Source organism: Budorcas taxicolor, chromosome 8 (genome assembly GCF_023091745.1).
Source record: "Budorcas taxicolor isolate Tak-1 chromosome 8, Takin1.1, whole genome shotgun sequence".
Taxonomy (NCBI): domain Eukaryota; kingdom Metazoa; phylum Chordata; class Mammalia; order Artiodactyla; family Bovidae; genus Budorcas; species Budorcas taxicolor.
In genome coordinates this window covers 40,351,777-40,375,086 of record NC_068917.1, presented here as the reverse complement: position 1 = coordinate 40,375,086, position 23,310 = coordinate 40,351,777, and positions in this window count along the sequence as shown.

The following is a 23,310-nucleotide window of genomic DNA, read 5'->3' as shown; positions in this document are numbered from 1 at the left end:
GGCCAAAGTATTGGAGCTTTAGCTTCAGCATCAGTCCTTCAGTCCTTCCAATGAATTTCCTTTAGGATTGGTCCAAATAGTCAAAGCTATGGTTTTTCCAGTAGTCATGTATAGATGTGAGAGTTGGACCATAAAGAAGGCTAAGTACCGAAGAACAGATGCTTTCAAATTGTGGTGCTGGAGAAGACTCTTAAGAGCCCCTTGGACAGCAAGGAAATCAAACCAGTCAGTCCAAGAGGGTGGGAATAAGACGGCACAACTCAGCCAACTGCTTGCTATGTTTCTCAGGGTATAGTCATAGATCATGTGGGTCCACAACTTGCTCTTTAAAGAGCAGGGGAAGTCAGAGTGACCACGAAGTCAGAGAGAGATTGAGGCTACAGTGAAATGTTTGTTCTGTGTGGACAGAGCCTTGCTAAAACAAAAACAAGCAAGCAAGACCCCTTAAAACTCTAAATTGGGAAAGAGACATCTCCATTCCTTGTTTCCTATTCAGTTCTCTTATGTCTAGAAATGCTTTAAATACTTCCCTCTGTTCCTGAACTCTAAGACAATCACCAAGTTAGGTGTTCATCTCTTTCATGTGTGTGGAAGGTAGTTCTTTGCTCAAGGAATGCATGAGATAGGCCCATTAGTATGTATTTAGAGCACTGAGTTTTATCATTATCATCGTTATTATCATGGTCTTCCTGTCTGTTCAGAGTTTAATGTTTATTGAAACCACTGTCAGTATCTTAAAAGTCCTTGCCTTTAGCCCAAGATTACAAACGGACTTCCTCTACTTGACAGTGAGTGGTAATTACCTTCACATGTATGGAGGTGGCCCAATACATGGTTGGGCTATCACACAAGAAAAACAGTATCTCAGTTTGTGTTTATTGGTTCAATTTTTGCAATGCTGAACTCCTCTGTGGCTTTATTTCTATATGCAGTGGAATTTGTCACGAGGCCTGCCTATATTCATATATCATCTTTCAGCACACTCAAGTCATTCTGAGAAATGTTTGTATTATTGCTTCACTTTCTCCTGATCCTCGAGCTGATCAGGACATCCATCCAGTGTTTCAGCACATTCCTGTGTTACCTCTGTGATGGAGTGTTCTTGGAAGACTCTCCACTTCCTGACTTCTCAGGACCTTGGCTACTTTCCAAGGAATGTACCTTTGGAGAGAGTCCTTATCAGTCCTGAGTTAGGGCTTTCTTGTCTCCACCACCTTGCATGTCTAATTCCTTCTGACTCTGGCCCAGATGAGGTTTACTGCCCTCATATGTCTAAATGAATCCAAGATTACTTTTGAATAGCACTTTACACGGTTCAGAACACTTTCTACGAGAACTCTGATACCTAATCGTTTTACCAATTTTTACTTAAAACAGGGAACGGGCTGGAGAATTAGTGTTTTCTAACTTGAAGTTGTATCCTTGAGGCCAACTGTGGAGCTATTACCCTGGTTGTCTTCTATAATAGGAAAGATGCTGGGCAGACGTAGTTTTGGATGATTGTAGCCAACAGGGTGAACTCATCTTTTCAAAGCACATTTGGTCTGATTTTCATGTATATCTTGAGGAACTACTTTTTTTTTTTAATTGAAAAAGAAAACCAATCTGATGTACTTATATATCTACATTTCTGAGTCATATTATGAGCAGATACTTCATTTAGTGTATTGGGATCCAATAACCATTCCCACCCAACAAATATCTCTCTTGTTTGTTCTTGTATGCCTTAGAGAGTTAGTGTTGTTACTCTCTAAATCAGTACCATAACTGCTAAAACCCCTCCTCTCACTCTCATACTGAGAGAAATCTCTTGTGTTACTATTACTTATAATATTTCAATAAAAAAGCAAGACTGTAAACAAACATGAAGTTTTTGCATGTTTAAGGAGCTTCGACATCATAAACCTACAGTGTTGCTCCACTGGTATTAATCTAAATCAACTGCAGGAGTCTTCCAAGTTTAAATTTACTGTTCATTCAGAAAGCACACGATAAGCACTCACTGCATCACCCAGGCTTCTGGGTTGTTCTGCTTGTTGGACATGGCTGGATACAACATCTGAATTAGATGTGAAATCAACTGAAAGTCCTTAGGGCATCTCTTGCTGGGACTGCTTATGCCCTCAGGACCATTCTCTCTGGGCGATCTTCAACTCATAGGTTTTGAAACAAGAGGAAAACCTAAGAACATCACTGATACTAGAGGTTTTCTAGAAGGCTCATACAGGTTAAGCAAGATTATACAGCTGACTAGTGGCCAAGTCAGGACTGGAGAGATCAAATATTTTAATATTATCCTGGTATTTCCACAGCCACGTGTAACCTTTACATGTTCTTCCAGGTAAGAACATAGCAGCAGTTCTGTGTCATTTGTAACTGAAAAGATAAACTCAAGACAAGTAATTTTTCTGTTGGTGTTTATGGCAAAAGGCAATTATTAGTGTGTAGCTAAAGAGCATAGCATTCATTCTTAAACCTTTTCTGATGCTCAAATTGATTTAGAACCTTTGCCAAAATAAAGCACCCCATTCTTAAAAGAAACCTCCATCTCTGCTACATTCATCTCTTTGCTGTTCATGGCTATTCCATATCTTTTGGAACATATTTATATAATTTCAAAAGTTCACTGGGACTTAATGAGAAAGCAGAAATCACTATTCCAATATCTTTCTACCTATAAAACTCAATTCTCTAATTATAAGAAATTGTTGTCATTGTTTAGTCACCCAGTCATGTTTTGTGTCCGGCTTTTTGTGGCCCCAAGGACTGCAGCATGCCAAGCCTCCTTGTCCCTCACCATATCCCAAAGTTTGCCCAAGATCATGTCCATTGCATTGGTGATGCCATCCAGCTATCTCATCCTCTGACAACCTCTTCTCCTTCTGCCCTCAATATTTCCCAGAATCAGGGACTTTTCTAATGAGTTGGCTGTTTGCATTCAGTTCAGTTCAGTCGCTCAGTCGTTTCTGACTCTTTGCGACCCCATGAATCGCAGCACGCCAGGCCTCCCTGTCCATCACCATCTCCCGGAGTTCATCAGACTCACATCCATTGAGTCTGTGATGCCATCCAGCCATCCTGGGTTGTCCCCTTCTCCTCCTGCCCCCAATCTCTCCCAGCATCAGAGTCTTTTCCAATGAGTCAACTCTTCACATGAGGTGGCCAAAGTACTGGAATTTCAGCTTTAGCATCATTCCTTCCAAAGAAATCCCAGGGTTGATCTCCTTCAGAATGGATTGGTTGGATCTCCTTGCAGTCCAAGGGACCCTCAAGAGTCTTCTCCAACACCGCAGTTCAAATGCATCAATTCTTCGGCACTCAGCCTTCACAGTCCAACTCTTACATCCATACATGACCACAGGAAAAACCATAGCCTTGACTAGACGGCCCTTAGTCGGCAAAGTAACGTCTCTGCTTTTGAATATGCTATCTAGGTTGGTCATAACTTTTCTTCCAAGGAGTAAGCATCTTTTAATTTCATGGCTGCAGTCACCATCTGCAGTGATTTTGGAGCCCCAAAAAATAAAGTCTGACACTGTCTCTACTGTTTCCCCATCTATTTCCCATGAAGTGATGGGACTAGATGCCATGATCTTCGTTTTCTGAATGTTGAGCTTTAAGGCAACTTTTTCACTCTCATCAAGAGGCTTTTTAGTTCCTCTTCACTTTCTGCCATAAGGGTGGTGTCATCTGCATATCTGAGGTTATTGATATTTCTCCTGGTAATCTTGATTCCAGCTTGTGTTTCTTCCAGTCCAGTGTTTCTTTGCATTAGATGACTGAAATACTGGAGCTTCAACTTCAGCATTAATCCTTCCAATGAGTATTTAGGGTAGATTTCCCTTAAGGTTGACTGGTTTGATCTCCTTGCACAGGACTTTCAGGAGTTTTTTCAAGCACCACAGTTTGAAGGCATCAATTCTTCAGTGTTCTGCCTTTATGGTCCAGCTCTCACAACGATATGTGACCGCTGGGAAGTCCATAGCCTTGACTATGGGCCTTTGTTGGTAGAGTAATGTCTCTACTTTTCAACACACTGTCTAGGTTTGTCATAGCTTTCCTGCCAAGAAGCAATTGTCTTCTGATTTCATGGATGCAGTCACTGTCTGCAGTGATTTTAGAACCCAGGAAGAGGAAATATAGCACTACTTCCACCTTTCCCCCTTCTCAGTTCAGTTCAGTCACTCAGTCGTGTCCAACTCTTTGCGACCCCATGAATCACAGCATGCCAGGCCTCCCTGTCCATCACCATCTCCTGGAGTTCACTCAGATTCACGTCCATCGAGTCCGTGATGCCATCCAGCCATCTCATCCTCGGTTGACCCTTCTCCTCCTGCCCCCAATCCCTCCCAGCATCAGTCTTTTCCAATGAGTCAACTCTTCACATCAGGTGGCCAAAGTACTGAAGCTTCAGCTTTAGCATCATTCCTTCCAAAGAAATCCCAGGGTTGATCTCCTTCAGAATGGACTGGTTGGATCTCCTTGCAGTCCAAGGGACTCTCAAGAGTCTTCTCCAAAACCACATTTCAAACGCATCAATTCTTTGCTCAGCCTTCTTCACAGTCCAACTTTCACATCCATACATGACCACAGGAAAAACCATAGCCTTGACTAGACGGACCTTAGTCGGCAAAGTAATGTCTCTGCTTTTGAATATACTATCTAGGTTGGTCATAACTTTTCTTCCAAGGAGTAAGCATCTTTTAATTTCATAGCTGCAATCACCATCTGCAGTGATTTTGGAGCCCCCTAAAATAAAATCTGACACTGTCACTACTGTTTCCCCATCTATTTCCCATGAAGTGATGGGACCGGATGCCATGATCTTCATTTTCTGAATGTTGAGCTTTAAGCCAACTTTTTCACTCTCCTCTTTCACTTTCATCAAAAGGCTTTTTAGCTGCTCTTCACTTTCTGCCATAAGGGTGGTGTCATCTGCATATCTGAGGTTGTTGATATTTCTCCCGGCAATCTTGATTCCGTCTTGTGTTTCTTCCAGTCCAGCATTTCTTCCAGTCCAGCGTTTCTCATGATGTACTCTGCATATACATTAAATAAGCAGGGTGACAATATACAGCCTTGATGTACTCCTTTTCCTATTTGGAACCAGTCTGTTGTTCCATGTCCAGTTCTAACTGTTGCTTCCTGACCTGCGTACAGATTTCTCAAGAAGCAGGTTAGGTAGTCTGGTATTCCCATCTCTTTCAGAATTTTCCACAGTTTCTGGTGATCCACACAGTCAAAGGCTTTGGCATAGTCATAAAGCAGAAATAGATGTTTTTTCTGGAACTCTCTTGCTTTTTCCATGATCCAGCGGATGTTGGCAATTTGATCTCTGGTTCTTCTGCCTTTTCTAAAACCAGCTTGAACATCAGGAAGTTCATGGTTCCCGTACTACTGAAGCCTGGCTTGGAGACTTTTGAGCATTACTTTACTAGCATGTGAGATGAGTGCAATTGTGCGGTAGTTTGAGTATTCTTTGGCATTGCCTTCCTTTGGGATTGGAATGAAAACTGACCTTTTCCAGTCCTGTGGCCACTGCTGAGTTTTCCAAATTTGCTGGCATACTGAGTGCAGCACTTTCACAGCATCATCTTTCAGGATTTGAAACAGCTCAACTGGAATTCCATACCTCCACTAGCTTTGTTCCACTTGACTTCACATCCCAAGATGTCTGGCTCTAGATTAGTGATCACATCATCATGATTATCTGGGTCATGAAGATCTTTTTTGTACAGTTCTTCCATGTATTCTTGCCACCTCTTCTTAATATCTTCTGCTTCTGTTAGGCCAGACCATTTCTGTCCTTTATCGAGCCCATCTTTGCATGAAATGTTCCCTTGGTATCTCTCATTTTGTTGAAGAGATCTCTAGTCTTTCCCATTCTGTTGTTTTCCTCTATTTCTTTGCATTGATGGCTGAGGAAGGCTTTCTTATCTCTTCTTGCTATTCTTTGGAACTCTGCACTCAGATGCTTCTATCTTTCCTTTTCTCCTTTGCTTTTCGCTTCTCTTCTTTTCACAGCTATTTGTAAGGCCTCTCCAGACAGCCATTTTGCTTTTTTGCATTTCATTTCCATGAGGATGGTCTTGATCCCTGTCTCCTGTACAGTGTCACGAACGTTATTCCATAGTTCATCAGGCACTCTATCTATCAGATCTAAGCCCTTAAGTCTATTTCTCACTTCCACTGTATAATCATAAGGGATTTGATTTAGGTCATACCTGAATGGTCTAGCAGTTTTCCCTACTTTCTTCAATTTAAGTCTGAACTTGGCAATAAGGAGTTCATGATCTGAGCCACAGTCACCTCCTGGTCTTGTTTTTGTTGACTGTATAGAGCTTCTCCATCTTTGGCTGCAAAGAATAGAATCAATCTGATTTCGGTGTTAACCATCTGATGATGTCCATGTGTAGAGTCTTCTCTTGTGTTGTTGGAAGAGGGTGTTTGCTATGACCAGTGCATTTTCTTGGCAAAACTCTATTAGTCTTTGCCCTGCTTCACTCTGTATTCCAAGGCCAAATTTGCCTGTTACTCCAGGTGTTTCTTGACTTCCTACTTTTGCATTCCAGTCCCTATAATGAAAAGAACATCTTTTTGGGATGTTAGTTCTAAAAGGTGTTGTAGGTCTTCATAAAACCATTCAACTTCAGTTTCTTCAGCGTTACTGGTTGGGGGATAGACTTGGATTACCGTGATATTGAATGGTTTGCCTTGGAGACGAACAGCGATCATTCTGTCGTTTTTGAGATTGCATTCAAGTACTGCATTTCGGACTCTTTTGTTGACCATAATGGCTACTCCATTTCTTCTGAGGGATTCCTGCCGATAGTAGTAGATGTAATGGTCATCTGAGTTAAATTCACCCATTCCCGTCCATTTTAGTTCGCTGATTCCTAGAATGTCGACGTTCACCCTTGCCATCTCTTGTTTGACCACTTCCAATTTGCCTTGATTCATGGACCTGACATTCCAGGTTCCTATGCAATATTGCTCTTTACAGCATCGGATCTTGCTTCTATCACCAGTCACACCCACAACTGGGTATTGTTTTTGCTTTGGCTCCATCCCTTCATTCTTTCTGTAGTTATTTCTCCTCTGATCTCCAGTAGCATATTGGGCACCTAATGACCTGGGGAGTTCCTCTTTTTGTATCCTATCATTTTGCCTTTTCCTACTGTTCATGGGGTTCTCAAGGCAAGAATACTGAAGTGGCTTGCCATTCCCTGCTCCAATGGACCACATTCTGTCAGACCTCTCCACCATGACCCGCCTGTCTTGGGTTGCCCCACGGGCATGGCTTGGTTTCATTGGGTTAGAGCAAGCTGTGGTCCTAGTGTGATTAGATTGACTAGTTTTCTGTGAGTATGGTTTCAGTGTGTCTGCCCTCTGATGCCCTCTTGCAACACCTACCATCTTACTTGGGTTTCTCTTACCTTGGGCGTGGGGTATCTCTTCACGGCTATTCCAGCAATGCACAGCCACTGCTCCTTACCTTGGACGAGGGGTATCTCCTTACCGCTGCCGTTCCTGACCTTCAACGTGGGATAGCTCCTCTAGGCCCTCCTGTGCCTGAGCAGCCATCGCTCCTCTGGTTGCTCCTCCCAGCCGCCGGCCCTGGCCTGGGGCATGGTTGGCTCCTCCCAGCTGGGGCTGGATGCCATGATCTTAGTTTTTTTTAATATTTAGTGTTAAGCTGGTTCTCTAGGCTCTTTAGATCCTCTTTGCTTTCTGCCATTAGAGTGGTATAATCTGCATATCTGAGGTTGTTTAAATTTCTCCCACCTACTTTGATTCCAGCTTGTAACTCATCCAGCCTGGCTTTTCTCATGATGTGCTCAGCATATAGGTTAAATAAACAGGTTGACAGCAGACAGCCCCGTCATATTCCTTTCTTAATCTTGAGCCACTCAGTTATTCTATACAGGGTTTTAATTATTGCTTCTTGGCCTACATACAGGTTTCTCAGGCGACAGGTAAGATGGTCTGGTATTCTCATCTTTTAAAGAGTTTTCCACAGTTTTTTATGATCCACACAGTCAAAGGCTTTAGAGTAATCAATTAAGCTGAGATAGATGTGTTTCTGGAATCCCTTTGCTTTCTCTATTTCTTATTTTCCTGAAGAAATTAAGGAAATGTAGATTTGCTTCAATATTCCATTTCTGCAACACTAAAGATTTTGGATTGCCCCAAAATTTTCAGAATCCTCCTCTTGAGGATTTTAGGAATTAGATCAGTTGATTTATGCACACTGGGCACTACTTTTACTCTGCAGAGGTTTCTCTCCCAATGGCTGACCAAAGATAAGCTAATCTGATTTTTCCTCTTCGCAGTCTGGAATTGGTACATAGAGGCTCTAGTTACTCTCTTCTGGGATTTAGAGCTGGGAGTTTAGCCTGGGCTGGGATGACCATTTTCTATCAAGTGTACACAAAAAAGAAAAATCTTTTTGGCAGAGAGAAAAAAAAGAAATGTAATGCAAAAAGCAGAGATGAGGATAGTGTGGTCCCAAAGAGATGGTAGCAGTAACTTGGGGTCCTGACTCCCCCATTCCTGGTTCAGTAACCACATAGGTACATCTTTCCTTGCTCGAAAATCCCCACTGAGACTTTATTTAGTGTGAGCAGCATTCTGTTCTTGAAAAAACTAAAGCCAACTGAGTTTAAGACAAGGGCAATTCCTCTCTTGTTCCCAAATAGCAGACATGGTGACAAAAGGACATGAAAACAATGTGACTGGTCTCGCTTTGAATTTACACCCACAAACCTTAAGTGAGGCTTCAGTACTGCCAAGCATACAACAGTGTTTCCCTGAATCAATTTATATTTCACTCTCCAAGACAACTGTTTCATAATTTCTCCTCTTTCTTCAAACTTTCACCACTCCCTCCCCTTGTCACTCCCCTCTAATGACCCTGATTTTTATTTTGCTAGGAAAATAGGATCAGAAAGGAATGGTTTCATCTTCTCATAGACAATAAATCTACTAGTCTACATGTATTTGTGCTTATGAGCTTCACCTCCTGTAAAGTGGATCAACTGCCCATATACCTAATAAGGCAACCCCTCTTCATCTGTACTGGGTTCCATTTTTCTTTGCTAATTAAAGCACTTTTCCCATTCAGTTATTCCCTACACTTTACCTTTTCTTACGTCATTAATTTTTGCTTCTGTACTTAATTAGCATCCAAAGATATCATGAGTTCTCATCTTAATAAATACTTACACCCATAAATGAACATCATCTTTGATTTAGAGAAGCTGCTTCACTACCACTCCATTTATCTATGACTTTTTAACAGCAAAAATCCTTGCAAAAATTGTTAACCTCCCATCTATGTTTTTTTTTTTTTCTCTTTACACCATGCCATTCAGGCTTTTATCACCACCATCAACATCTCACTCCCTTTAAGATCCATAGTGATCTCCGTGTTCTCAAGTCCTATGGATAATTTTCAAGCTTCATTTTTTTAAACTTTTCATCCATATTTGGTAGAATTGATGGTTCCTTCTTTCTTCAGGCATTTTCAGCATGTGGGATCCAATAAACCACTATCTCCTGGTTTTCCTATCTTCTTTCTGACTGCTCCTTCTCAGCCTTGTCTGCTGGCTCCCCTTCCTTCCTCTTGTATGCCATGTTTCATTCATCTTGTATCAATGTTGGCATGCCAGGTTGTTTTACTGTCAACTTGGTTAAACTAAGAACTACATTTCCCAGAATCCCCTTTCCTCTGCCTTCAGATTGGAACTGCTCAGAAGAGGAACTTGAATGGGATTTGAGAAATGGAACTAAAGCAGAGTCATTACTTTCTGAAGAATTTCAGGGTCATATATGGTGATGAAAAGACAAAGAAATGCCTGGCAGGTTCCTACTCATTTTTCTTTTTTTTGACTCCAAGTCAGGTTTCTGCCTCCTGATTTCTGGTCCTGTTGACCAGCAATGGTCCCAGTCACACGACCATATGCTTGGTTATAGATGCACAGAAGTGGTCAATACGTAGATGCATCAGCTGCTGTGCTCCTCATTTGGGGTCCTCATTTGGGGCTCCACTTTAGTACTGGATGAGCCTAGCTCATCAAATTTCCCTGAAAGCCCCGTCTTGTCCATCTGTGTCAGTGCTTTGAGAACACTGCTTAGTAACTTCTTCAGGCCTTCTGTTCCCTCTCCTAGATCCTTTACTGCTCCAGCTCCTCCAACAATTGTGTAGGGCCTAATTCCTATTCACAAATCTCGTGTCCTATATCATTCCTATTTGAATACTGAGGTAAATATTGCTGTTGCCAGAAGTGGTTCTAGGCAAATAAAACAGTAAGGATAGCAATATGGTATGGCATTAGGATTCTGATATGAATAGATTTAAAGGAATTGATTACCTTGTTGTCAGTGGCAAATGGGAGATTTTTAGACTATGTCAAGCAATAGTTATTGCCCTAATTATGAAATGTATAATTGAAATAGACAAATAAGCAGCTGGCACAACCACCATAGTGGTTCCCTGATCTGTGGAGTGAGGCCTTTTATCACAGGAATGGCAAGATGGAAACCTCCAGAACTTCCTCTTCCTACTAAATCAGTAACCCAATTAAAAAAAAAAATAAATGCTGAATTTTTTTTTGGTGGGGTTAGAGAGATTTGTTTCACCATCGAGGACTTGAAAACTGCGAGAGTGGTGATTCCCATCACGTCTTCACTTAATATACCTGTATGGACTGTGCAGATGGCAGATCTTGGAGAACGACAGTGGTTTATCATAAACTTAATCAAGTGGAAGGGAACTCCATTTGTAACCTGTGACAGATGTGGTTTCTTTACTGGACTAATCAATACATCCCCTGGAATCCATATGCAGCTACCAACCTGGTAAATACCTTTGAATAGAGAAGAAGCCTGCTTTTAGATGGTAGTTAGCAACACACTGCTCCATCTCAGGACTCTTCATCCCCTTTTCATAACTTTTTTTTTTTCCAGGGACCTTTCTGCTTTCCCATTCCAAATGACATCATGCTGGTTTACCATGCTGACGACGTTGTGTGTTCCAGACCTGTTGAATAGGAAGTAGTTGCTTCCCTAGAAATATGTGCCAGAGTATTCAAAATATTTCTCACAAAAATGTGGGAGATGCCAATTTAGTCAAGCATTTAGGTCTCTGATGGCCTAGGGCATATCAAGATACCTGCAATGAGAGAAATCATAGATATTCATACAGTACCATGGGTTTCAGATATAACATAGGATTTATTGGCTGAAAAACTTAAAATCAGAGAAGTAGTAGAATGCATACAGTTCCTCATGTTTTTATTGCTCTGTTGCACAGGCTGAACATAGATGCCCTGTCTGCACCATGATCAGAAGTCCAGCAGAGACTTGCTTTAGCCAAAAAGCTGCTAAGTGTTAAATGAGAGTCACTCAGTCATGTTCGACTCTTTATGACCCCAGGGACTATAGCCCACCAGGCTCCTCTATCCGTGGAATTCTCCAGGCAAGAATATTGGAGTAGGTTGCCATTCCCTTCTCCAGGGGATCTTCCTGACCTAGGGATCGAACCCAAGTCTCCTGCATTCCTGCTTTTCTGTCTGAGCCAGATGTACAAAAAAATAACTCCTGCTTACTCGCTCCATATGTAAGTTAGCTTAAGATAGGGAATGTCTGGTTTCTTGCAATAAAAAGAAGTAAAACGGGAGATCTCTGGGTCCAGAACATGCTAGGGAAGAGGCATACTGGAGACAAAGGTCTGAATACTGAGGGCTCAGGAAACAGCCTTGCCTGCTGAATAGAATGTTGAAATTAGCCAAAGGCTTTATCTCTATATGCTGGCTGAGCAGTGCTAAGCCAGCTCTCTGCTAAGTGTCCAAAATGGGTAGGAGATGAGCCCCCAAGGCCATCTGGATTTATCTCTACTCAATATCCCTTCCAAGGAAAGGGTATCGTTGCTGCACCTGGCTGCTCTTGCAGTTGTAAAGCAGTGTGTCCGATTGTCCATTTTCCCTAGGAAAAATGGCCAATTCCTTGGCTCTATACTGATTCGTGGGTAGGGGCTGATGGTTTGATTGGATAGTCAGAGACTTGGAAACAACACAATTCAATAATTGTGTCAAGCAGTCCAGAAATAGTACATGGATAGAACTCTTCATAATGGGCACAAAGTATAAATGTATTTGTGTTCTGTGTGCTTATTTACAAAAGACCGCTTTCAGCAGAGGTCAGTATTAATAACCAGATGGACAAGATGATTCATGGTACAGATGTTAGTCAGCCCTTTTACCCAGCCATTCCAACCATTGCCTAGTAGGTGAGGGTGGCCTTGTGACAGTAATAGAGGTTTTACATGGAATCAGCAGCATGGACTTTGCTCACAAAGATCAGTTTGGCTTTATTCATTACTGAGTGCCAAACCCACTAACATAGAAACCAACACTGAGTCCATAATATGTCACCACTCTCACAGAACATCAGCCAACCACTTGGTGGAAGGTTGATTATGTTGGGCTACTTCCATCATGGAAGGAGTAGCATTTTGTTCTCAGTGGCATAGACTCATATCCTGGATATGACTTTGTCTTCCCTGCCTCTGATGATTCTGCCAAAATCATCACGCATAGATTTCCAAAATGCCTTATTGAGTGTTAAAATTTTCCACTCAATATTACTTTTACCATGGAAATTATTCAATATCAAATTCATTAGCATTGTTATAGTCCTCATAATCCTGAAGCAATTCATCTGAGAGGTCCTTTTGAGGCTCAGTTGTGGCTCCAAATGTATAGCACTATTTTGAAGGGTTACTGTAAAATTCTTTAGAATGAATATATGCTCTGAATGAGTGACCCATAAGAATGGTTCTTCTCTGTTACCTCTAATGATCCACTGGCAGATATTGTCCCTACAATTTTCTGCTGTGATGATTTAGAGTTCTTTTTTCTCCCTTTCATTTCATTTTATTGGGTTTGCAAACAAGCAATATAATACTGACCCTAGGTTTTGTATTCTTTTATGAAGTGGTCACTTAGATGTGGTCACTTTTACTACAGGAGGTAAAAGAGAACAGTCTCAGGAAAGAAAAAAGAATTTATCTTCACAAGCTCCAGGAGGTAAGGGTGGTCAGGAAACAGGTGATAGGAGCTGAGGGTAAGCATTAGGTCAGAGCCTTTTGGGGGGTTTCCATTGGGAAGGCAAGGCAGGGCAGGGTAGACAGCTTAGAAATGGCTAGTTTGAATAATATTGTGGGGTTTTGGGCTGTTTGTGGTCCCTGGTTGCCTGGTCCCCATTCCTCAGATGATTAAAATAGAGGAGGATTGCCTGAGATGGGAGAAGGCAATGGCAACCCACTCCAGTACTCTTGCCTGGAGAATCCCAGGGACTGAGGAGCCTGGTGGGCTGCCATCTATGGGGTCACACAGAGTTGGACATGACTGAAGCGACTTAGCAGCAGCAGCAGCCTGAGATGAGGATGGGGTATAGGACATGCTGGGCCAGATGATCATCTGTGTTGATACTGAAATCACTTGGGATTGTGACACAACTGTCCGAATGAGTGGTGGTAAACTAGGACCTGGGGTACTGAAGAATGGCTGTTTTGAGGATTAGTATATGAGAGAAACAAGCAGAGGTGCTATAATTTGATTTAGCATTCTTAGTGAACAGTGGGAGACTATTTTTATCAGAGGGCACAAGATGTTTCACTAAACTGGAAGTTGAGAGACTGTTACCTGGTCGTTTTGGACTCCTCATCCCACTGAGCCAACAGGCTAAGGAAAGAATCATTGTATTGGAAGGGTGATTGGTACTGTCAGTGGGAAAATTGGGCTTCTCTAACACAGTGAGGGCAGTGAGAGTGATATCTGGAGAGCAGGAGGTCCTCTGGGTGCCTCCTCCATGTCTTATGTTAAAATCAATGGACTACTACAACAATCCAATAGAAGCAAAACTGCCAACAGGGCAGACCTTTAAGGAACAGTTGTTTGAGTCACCCTGCCATCAGACAGGTAACCATGACCAGCCAAGGTACTTGCTGAGGACAAAGAGAATACAGATGGATAATGGAAGAAAGAAGTTATAAATCTCAGTTATGATGGCCTGACAAGTTACAGAAATACTCTTGTATTTCTAAGTATTTGTTTCTTACTTTGAGGTGAATATGTGTTGTGCATATGTATGTGTGTGTGTGAAATGCCATTTGTTTTCTCTGTTTTTTCTATTCCTCTTTACTTTCCAATGTAAAATATATTAATAGTGTTTCATGTTTAGATATCAAAAGAAGTATGTAACTCAGAAAAGAGATGAACACCCAAAAATGGATAAAGAAACAGAAAACTTCTAATGCATCCTCTTCTGGGGAGGATTATGTTGTGCATTATTAGTTATATCAAGGATAATTGTATCATGTTAGGTAAAACATCATTTTGCTGTTGCCTCTATTTGGAAATTAAACATGGTTAAAAGAAGTATATGTGGACAACAAGCTGGCAGGTATGAATATGGACTAATTTGGATTGCTTAATCTTAGCAGTACATTTCTAAGAATCTCCTCTCCTGACTGGTTCCAAGTTATAGTTGGCCAAAACAGGAGCTTATGTGAAATTTAGAGGGTAGAAAAACATGCAGAGACACCCAGTTTGTCCTCATTCTCTCCTGCTCTGCATCTAACCCTTCTTTCCAACAGTGAGGCCTCTTACCCAAGCATCTCCACCAGATGCTTGGCTGTGGACACACAGAAATAGTAGCTGCACGAGGATCACAGCTCTTATAAACTCTGTTGCTGGTTGTGCTTGCTCTTTCAGATTTCCCCAGGTGCCCCAGTGAGTCTACTTGCTCCAGCACTTCAGGGGGACTGGTTTAGTGACTTCTTCTAAGTCTGCAAGGCCCCCTTCCAGGCCTTTTTTTCCCCCGCTACTCTCATAATTTTATTAGATCTCATAAATTCCTGAATCCACAGTGAGCACAGTGCTTTGCCTCTCTCTTTGAACCCCAACTGCTACCGAGCCTACAGAACATCTGGCATGTAGGAGATGTTTGACGAAGGTTAAGTAAGTGTGAATGTGTGTGTCTGTGTATATGGTATGGGTAGGTAAGTTGCTGAAGACTCCACATTAGAGATAAATGCTATTCTAATTTATTCCAATATGCATTTAGCATGGGTGAAATTGAGAATTTATAGCCCTGTGTATTGAGAAAGGGAGTTTGGAATAGTTCTTGGACCTATGGCCGTGGACCTATGGTGCTAGGGGAGAGTAGTTAAATATTGCATCCTCAAACTTGTTATGTCTCAAACATCCAAATTACTCTTGATTTCTAGGATTTTGTTGAATTCAAGAATATAGAAGTCAATGATTTATGACATTAAATCATAAAGGCATTGGATATTTGAATTATGCTTTAGACAAAGTAATAGTAACAATAAGGAAAACAACCAAAACCCAAAAGATGGTAGAAACAAACATAAAATTCCTAATCTTTGATGTGTATACTTTCTGCAATAAAGCAAAATTAATTTTAAAACATTTTTATTGAAACTTCAGAGAATACTCAAAAATTTCTGGTGAGCAGGATATAAGAAATTAACAGCGTTAATTAGAATACATAGGCTGTTATAGATATTACATCTAGTTAGTGGACATCTTTTAGTCATTTTATTTCAAAAAATAAAAATATTTATAAAGTCTCTCGCAACTATATACACAGTGTCAGTCCTCTTGTTCAAGTCTTTCCCCATGAGATTTTTTTAAGGTTTACAACAATGATAGTAATTGGTTACTATTGGTTCCGCCATTCATTTTTATTCATTAAGGTAAACAATTCCCTCTCCTTTGACTTGTCCTGCTAAAGTGACAGCTTCTAGAGTGGTACTTTTTCCTTGTGAGCATTTTTTTAACCTTTAAAACAAGTAAAAAGATGGGAATTATATTTCCTGTTTTAGTGTCCAGGAAATTGAAGATCAGAGAGATTATCTAAACGATGTATTCAAGGTCACCCGATGAAGTTGTGAGTTTAACCCTGACCTACATTCCTTCCACTGTCTTACTTCTGTTTAATTTTTGTATCATTGCTTCCCTGATCCCACGAATGGCTGTACAGTTTTTATACCTATTGGCAAATTTCCCTCCAGAAATTGCACCAATGTACATATATTCCTACCAGAGTAGGAAAGTCTCATTTTCTCCAGTCTTCATCATTCAGTTCAGTCGCTCTGTCGTGTCTGACTCTTTGTGACCTCATGAATCACAGCACGCCAGGCCTCCCTGTCCATCACCAACTCCCAGAGTTCACTCAAACTCCTGTCCATCGAGTCAGTGATGCCATCCAGCCATTTCATCCTCTGCCGTCCCCTTCCTCATTACTAGCTAGATTTTCCAATTTTTTTTTTTTTTAGAATTAGGAGGTGATTATAAAGATTCTTACTGGGGTAGAAGGTGAGAATAATCTGATATCTCAGGTATTTAAAAATGATAAATGTCAAGCATTTGTGTTTGAGTGTGTCAGTCAGTTCAGTTCAGTCACTCAGTCATGTCTGAGTTTTTGTGACCCCATGGACTGCAGCATGCCAGGCTTTCCTGTCCATCACCAACTCCTGGAGCTTCTCAAACTCATGTCCATTGAGTTGGTGATGTCATCCAACCATCTCATCCTCTGTCATCCCCTACTCCTCCTGCCTTTAATCTTTCTCAGCATCAGGGTCTTTTCCAAGGAGTCAGTTCTTTGCATGAGGTGGCCAAAGTATTGGAGTTTCAGCTTCAGCATCAATCCTTCCAATGAATATTCAGGACTGAATTCCTTTAGAATTGACTGATTGGATCTCCTTGCAGCCCAAGGGACTCTCAAGAGTCTTCTCCAACACCACAGTTCAAAAGCATCAGTTCTTCAGTGCTTAGCTTTCTGTATAGTCCAACTCTCACATCCATACATGACCACTGGAAAAACCATAGCTTTGACTAGATGGACCTTTTTTGACAAAATAATGTCTCTGCTTTTTAATATGCTGTCTAAGTTAGACATAACTTTTCTTTCAAGGAGTAAGCATCTTTTAATTTCATGGCTGCAGTCACCATCTGCAGTAATTTTGGAGCCCAAGAAAAGAAAGTCTGTCACTGTTTCCACTGTTTCCCATCTATTTGCCATGAAGTGATGGGAACAGATGCCATGATCTTAGTTTTCTGCATGTTGAGTTTTAAGCCAACTTTTTCAGTCTCCTCTTTCACTTTCATCAAGAGGCTCTTTAGCTCTTCTTCTCTGTCTCCCATAAGAGTGGTGTCATCTTCATATCTGAGGTTATTGATATTTCTCCTGGCAATCTTGATTTCAGCTTGTGTTTCTTCCAGCCTGGCATTACACATGATGTACTCTGCATATAAGTTAAATAAGCAGGGTGACAATATACAGCCTTGACGTACTCCTTTCCAGTCTGTTGTTCCATGTCCAGTACTAACTGTTGCTTCCTGATCTGCATACAGATTTCACAGGAGGCAGGTAATGTGGTCTGGTATTCCCACTTCTTTAAGGATTTTCCACAGTTTATTGTGATCCACACAGTCAAAGGCTTTGGCATAGTCAATAAAGCAGAAATGCATGTTTTTCTGGAACTCTCTTGCTTTTACAATGATCCAGTGGATGTTGGCAATTTGATCTCTAGTTCCTCTGCCTTTTCTAAAAACAGCTTGAACATCTGAAATTTCATAGTTCACATACTGTTAAAGCCTGGCTTGGAGTATTTTGAGTATTACTTTGCTAGCGTGTGAGATGAGTGCAATTATGTGGTAGTTTAAACATTCTTGGGCATTGCCTTACTTTGGAATTGGAAAGAAAACTGACCTTTTTCAGTCCTGTGGCCACTGTGGAGTTTTCCAAATTTGCTGGCATATTGAGTGTAGCACATTCACAGCATCATCTTTTAGGATTTTAAATAACTCAACTGAAATTCTATCACCTCCACTAGCTTTGTTCATAGTGATGCTTCCTAAGGCCCGCTTGACTTCACATTCCAGGATGTCTGTCTCTAGGTGAATGATCACACCATCATGGTTATCTGTGTCATGGAGATCTTTTTTGTATAGTTCTTCTGTGTATTCTTGCCATCCCTTCTTAACATCTTCTGCTTCTCTTAGGTCCACACAATTTCTGTCCTTTACTGTGCCCATCTTTGCATGAAATGTTCCCTTGATATCTTTAATTTTCTTGAAGAGATCTCTAGTCTTTCCCACTCTATTATTTTCCTCTATGTCTTTCCACTGATCACTGAGGAAGGCTTTCTTATCTCTCCTTGCTATTCTTTGGAACTCTGCATTCAAATGGGTATATCTTTCCTTTTCTCCTTTGCGTTTGGCTTCTCTTCTTTTCATAGCTATTGGTGAGGGCTCCTCAGACAGCCATTTTGCCTTTTTGCATTTCTTTTTCTTGGGGATGGGCTTGATCACTGCCTCCTGTACAATGTCAGGAACCTCTGTCCATAGTTCTTCAGGCACTCTGTCTATCAGATCTAATTCCTTGAATCTATTTGTCACTTCTACTGTATAGTCATAAGGGGTTTGATTTAGGTCATACCTGAATGTTCTAGTGGTTTTCCCTACTTTCTTCAGTTTAAGTCTGAATTTGGCAATAAGGAGTTCATGCGCTGAGGAACAGTCAGCTCCTGGTCTTGTTTTTGCTGACTGTATAGAGCTTCTCCATCTTTGGCTGCAAAGAATATAATCAATCTGATTTTTGTATTGACCATCTGGTGATGTCCACAGTCTTCTTTGAACACAGAGAGCCTTCTCTGGTAATGTGTAGAGCCTTCTCTTGTGTTGTTGGAAGAGGGTGTTTGCTATGACCAGTGCATTCTCTTGGCAAAATTCTGTTAACCTTTGACCTGCTTCATTTTGTACTCCAAGGCCAAATTTGCCCGTTACTCCAGATATCTCTTCCTACTTTTGCATTCCAGTCTCCTATAACAAAGAGGACATCTTTTTTGGGTGTTACTTCTAGAAGGTCTTGTAGGTCTTCATAAAACCATTCAACTTCAGCTTCTCCAGCATTACTGGTTGGCTCATAGACTTGGATTACTGTTATATTGAATGGTTTGCCTTGGAAACAGAGATCATTCTATCATTTTTGAGACTGTATCCAAATACTGCATTTTGGACTCTTTTTTTTTTTTTCTTTTTACTATGATGGGTACTCCATTTCTTCTAAGGGATTCTTGCCCACAGTAGTAGATATAATGGTCATCTGAGTTAATTCACCCATTCCCATCCATTTTAGTTCACTTATTCCTAAAATGTCGATGTTCACCCTTGCCGTCTCCTGTTTGACCACTTCCAATTTGCTTTGATTCATGGACCTGACATTCCAGGTCCCTGTGCAATATTGTTCTTTACAGCATTGGACTTTTTCCATCTCCAGTCACATCCAAAACTAGGCGTTGTTTTTACTTTGGCTCCTTCTCTTCATTCTTTTTGGAGTTATTTCTCTGAGAAATCTGTATGCAGGTCAGGAAGCAACAGTTAGAACTGGACATGGAACAACAGACTGGTTGTTGTTGTACGTTGAGGCTGTATATTGTCACCCTGCTGATTTAACTTATATGCAGAGTACATCATGAGAAACGCTGGACTGGAAGAAACACAAGCTGGAATCAAGATTGCCAGGAGAAATATCAATCACCTCAGATATGCAGATGACACCACCCTTATGGCAGAAAGTGAAGAGGAACTAAAAAGCCTCTTGATGAAAGTGAAAGAGGAGAGTGAAAACGTTGGCTTAAAGCTCAACATTCAGAAAATGAAGATCATGGCATCTGGTCCCATCACTTCATGGGAAATAGATGGGGAAACAGTGGAAACAGTGTCAGACTTTATTTTGTTGGGCTCCAAAATCACTGCAGATGGTGATTGCAGTCATGAAATTAAAAGACGCTTACTCCTTGGAAGAAAAGTTATGACCAACCTAGATAGCATATTCAAAAGCAGAGACGTTACTTTGCCGACTAAGGTCCGTCTAGTCAAGGCTATGGTTTTTCCTGTGGTCATGTATGGATGTGAGAGTTGGACTGTGAAGAAAGCTGAGTGCCAAAGAATTGATGCTTTTGAACTGTGGTGTTGGAGAAGACTCTTGAGAGTCCCTTGGACTGCAAGGAGATTCAACCAGTCCATTCTGAAGGAGATCAGCCCTGGGTGTTCTTTGGAAGGAATGGTGCTAAAGCTGAAACTCCAATACTTTGGCCACCTCATGCGAAGAGTTGACTCATTGGAAAGACTTTGATGCTGGGAGGGATTGGGGGCAGGAGGAGAAGGGGACGACAGAGGATGAGATGGCTGGATGGCCATCTCTGACTCAATGGACATGAATCTGAGTGAACTCCAGGAGTTGGTGATGGACAGGGAGGCCTGGCATGCTGCGATTCATGGGGTCGCAAAGAGTCAGACATGACTGAGCGACTGAACTGAACTGAACTGATCTCCTGTATCATATTGGGCACCTACCGACCTGAGGAGTTCATCTTTCAGTGTCCTATCTTTTTGCCTTTTCATGCTGTTCCAGCTTTTCTCAAGGCAAGAATCCTGAGGTGGTTTTCCATTCCCTTCTCCAGTGGACCATGTTTTGTCAGAAGTTTGCACCATGACTCATAACAGCTTGGGTGCCCTAAAGGCCGTGGCTCATAGTTCCACTGAGTTAAACAAGGTTGTGGCCCATGTGATCAGTTTGGTTAATTTTTTGTGATTGTGGTTTTCATTCTGTCTGCCCTTTGATGGATAAGAGGCTTATGGAAGCTTCTTGATGGGAGAGACTGACTGAGGGGAAAACTGGGTCTTATTCTGATGGGCAAGGCCATGCTCAGAAAATCTTTAATCCAATTTTCTGTTGATGGGTGGGCCTGTGTTCCCTCCCTGTTGTTTGACCTGAGGCCAAACTATGGTGGAGGTAATGAAGAAAATGGCGACCTCCTTCGAAAGGTCCCATGCCCCCACTGCCACTCTCAGTGCCCCTGACCCTACAGAGGCTGCCATTGACCCCTGCATCTGCTGGAGACTCCTGGACACTCCCGGGCAAGTCTGAGTTAGTCTCCTTTGGTGTCACTGCTCCTTTCTCCTGGGTCCTGGTGCATACAAGGTTCTTTAAATAAGCCTCAGTGAACTTCTACACAATTGCCTTTGATTGTGTCAGGGCTTAGAATCAGCTGGGGTGTTAGGTCTCTGCTGGAATTGGCTTCTAGGTATCAGTCAGAGTTGCAAGCTACTGGTTAACAGGCTCTCAGCAAACAATGGGACCTGAGGCTCCTCACTGAGAGGGCTAAGCAATTTTCTAATCCTATCTTCATAGCCTAAGCTTGGTTTTGCCACCAAGCTCAGCAGACAGTTGGCCCTGCACTGTCATTCCTGTTGACTCAAAGAAAGATGCATTTCTGATGGACTGTGTTCAGTGGAAGTGAGTATGGAATCCACACTCTTCTCCAAGCATAAGGAGGTTCTAGCTGCTTCCTGGAGCTGCTCATCCATGGCATCTGGTCCTAATATATTCTAAAGACTTTTTAGTTTCCTGTGGTTTTCTCCACCTTCTCCATTTCAGCACTGCCAGTCAGTGAAAAGAGCATGTGAATCTCACTTTCCTCTTCTTATAGTGCATGGTGGTGGTAGTTTAGTCACTAAGTCAGGTCCGACTCTTAGAACCCCATGGACTGTGGCCCGCTAAGGCTCCTCTGTCCATAGAATTCTCCAGGCAAGAATACTGGAGTGGGTTGTGCATACTTTTCTCTTTTCTTATCTGCTATAATTTCTGGCCTTCCAGGAAAGAAATGCTGATACTCTCTCTACCTTCCTGGTAGAGAGAAAGAGGGAATTCTAGAATCTGGAGCTTGCTTTAATTAGGATTCTTCCAAATGTAGACCCTAAAATAAGAACCTGGGTTCAAGTGTTTATTTGGTTAATCATTCCAGTTGGCACAAGACAGAGAATGAGGAAAGTGACCCAGGGAAGGGAGAGAAGATTTAAAGGATGCATTGATCTATGGGGTTACTGCTGTGAATAACTGAAACTCAGTCCTCTTTGAGAAATCCTGAGAAACCGTGTTGAATGTGGTTCATAAGGGTGAAAAAACTGGGGTTTATCCACCCCTTATTGTTAGAAATCATCTGTTGGTACATTGGATCCTTGGCTGCTGATTGGTGCACACTTCAAAAGTGATGACCCATTGATCACAAAACCAAATAACTTGGTCTATATTCACTACTATATATTCTCCATCCATGGATTCCAAGAAATCATTTTATCCTTCTAGCCTACTTTTCTGTAAAGGTTTGAAGGCATGTGTGTGTGTATCTTCCTGATACTAACAGCTGCTGAGGGAGTGGAGGCAGTGTGCTGAGAGGGAATCAGATGAGGCTGGCTTAGTTGGCACTGTGCCACTGGGGCAATTCTACTGCAGCCGGAGACCTACTATATGTCAGATTGGAATCAAACTTCCTATTGCTGAAAATCACAGTGCCTCTGATCTCAGCACCATCAGATAAGCTGCCAGAAAATAACATCTTAGATATTCATTTAACAGGAGGCAGGGGTGTTGATAGAACTGTCTGGCTTTGAAAATTCCTACAAGAAGGCAGAGCCAGCAAAACTTTAGTAGAAACAGCAGAGAGACAGAAGCTAAAAGTATGGCAGAGACAAAGGATGTGGGAATCTTTGAAATGTGTTCCCTTTTAAGAACATTAGACAAGCACATGGCAGAGACTGCATACCCCTTAATTATTTCCTGGCCTCTGTGCTCACAAACAAGCACCATTTCCAGCATGAGAAAAGGGAAAAGAATGATTATAAGAAAGCACAGAAATGTTCTAGAAATTATCCTGGCGGCCACTTGCCTTAAGCCCTGGGATGATGCTGGATCTGGGGACACAACCTGAATGATGTGCAGGCTTGCTCTATAGAAGCTGTGAGGGTACTAATCATGGTAATATTCCATCTGTAAGTCTTGACCCTGTGGTTTCTCTCTGCATTCCCCATGCCTACCCCCAAGGCCTGGTCCCATCATTTCCTACACGAGTCACTGAAAAACCTTTCAGGGTCCTCTTTCTCTTCTCACACTGCATGCTGCTCTAATATTATCTCTTTGCAGCAGAATATTTATCACATCACGCCAGTGCTCAAGAAGTGGCGGAAATGTCCCCGTTGCCTGTAGAACAGAACCTGAGGAGGTTCTCCAGTTCCTCACAAGGATGGTCTTCCAGTGGCCTGCTTGACTGATTCACCTCATTTAATCAGACAGGTCACAATGCTATTTTTGACACATCATGCACTAAGTCTGGGACCAAGCCATATATTTATTTAGTGTTTTTCATTACTAGGTATT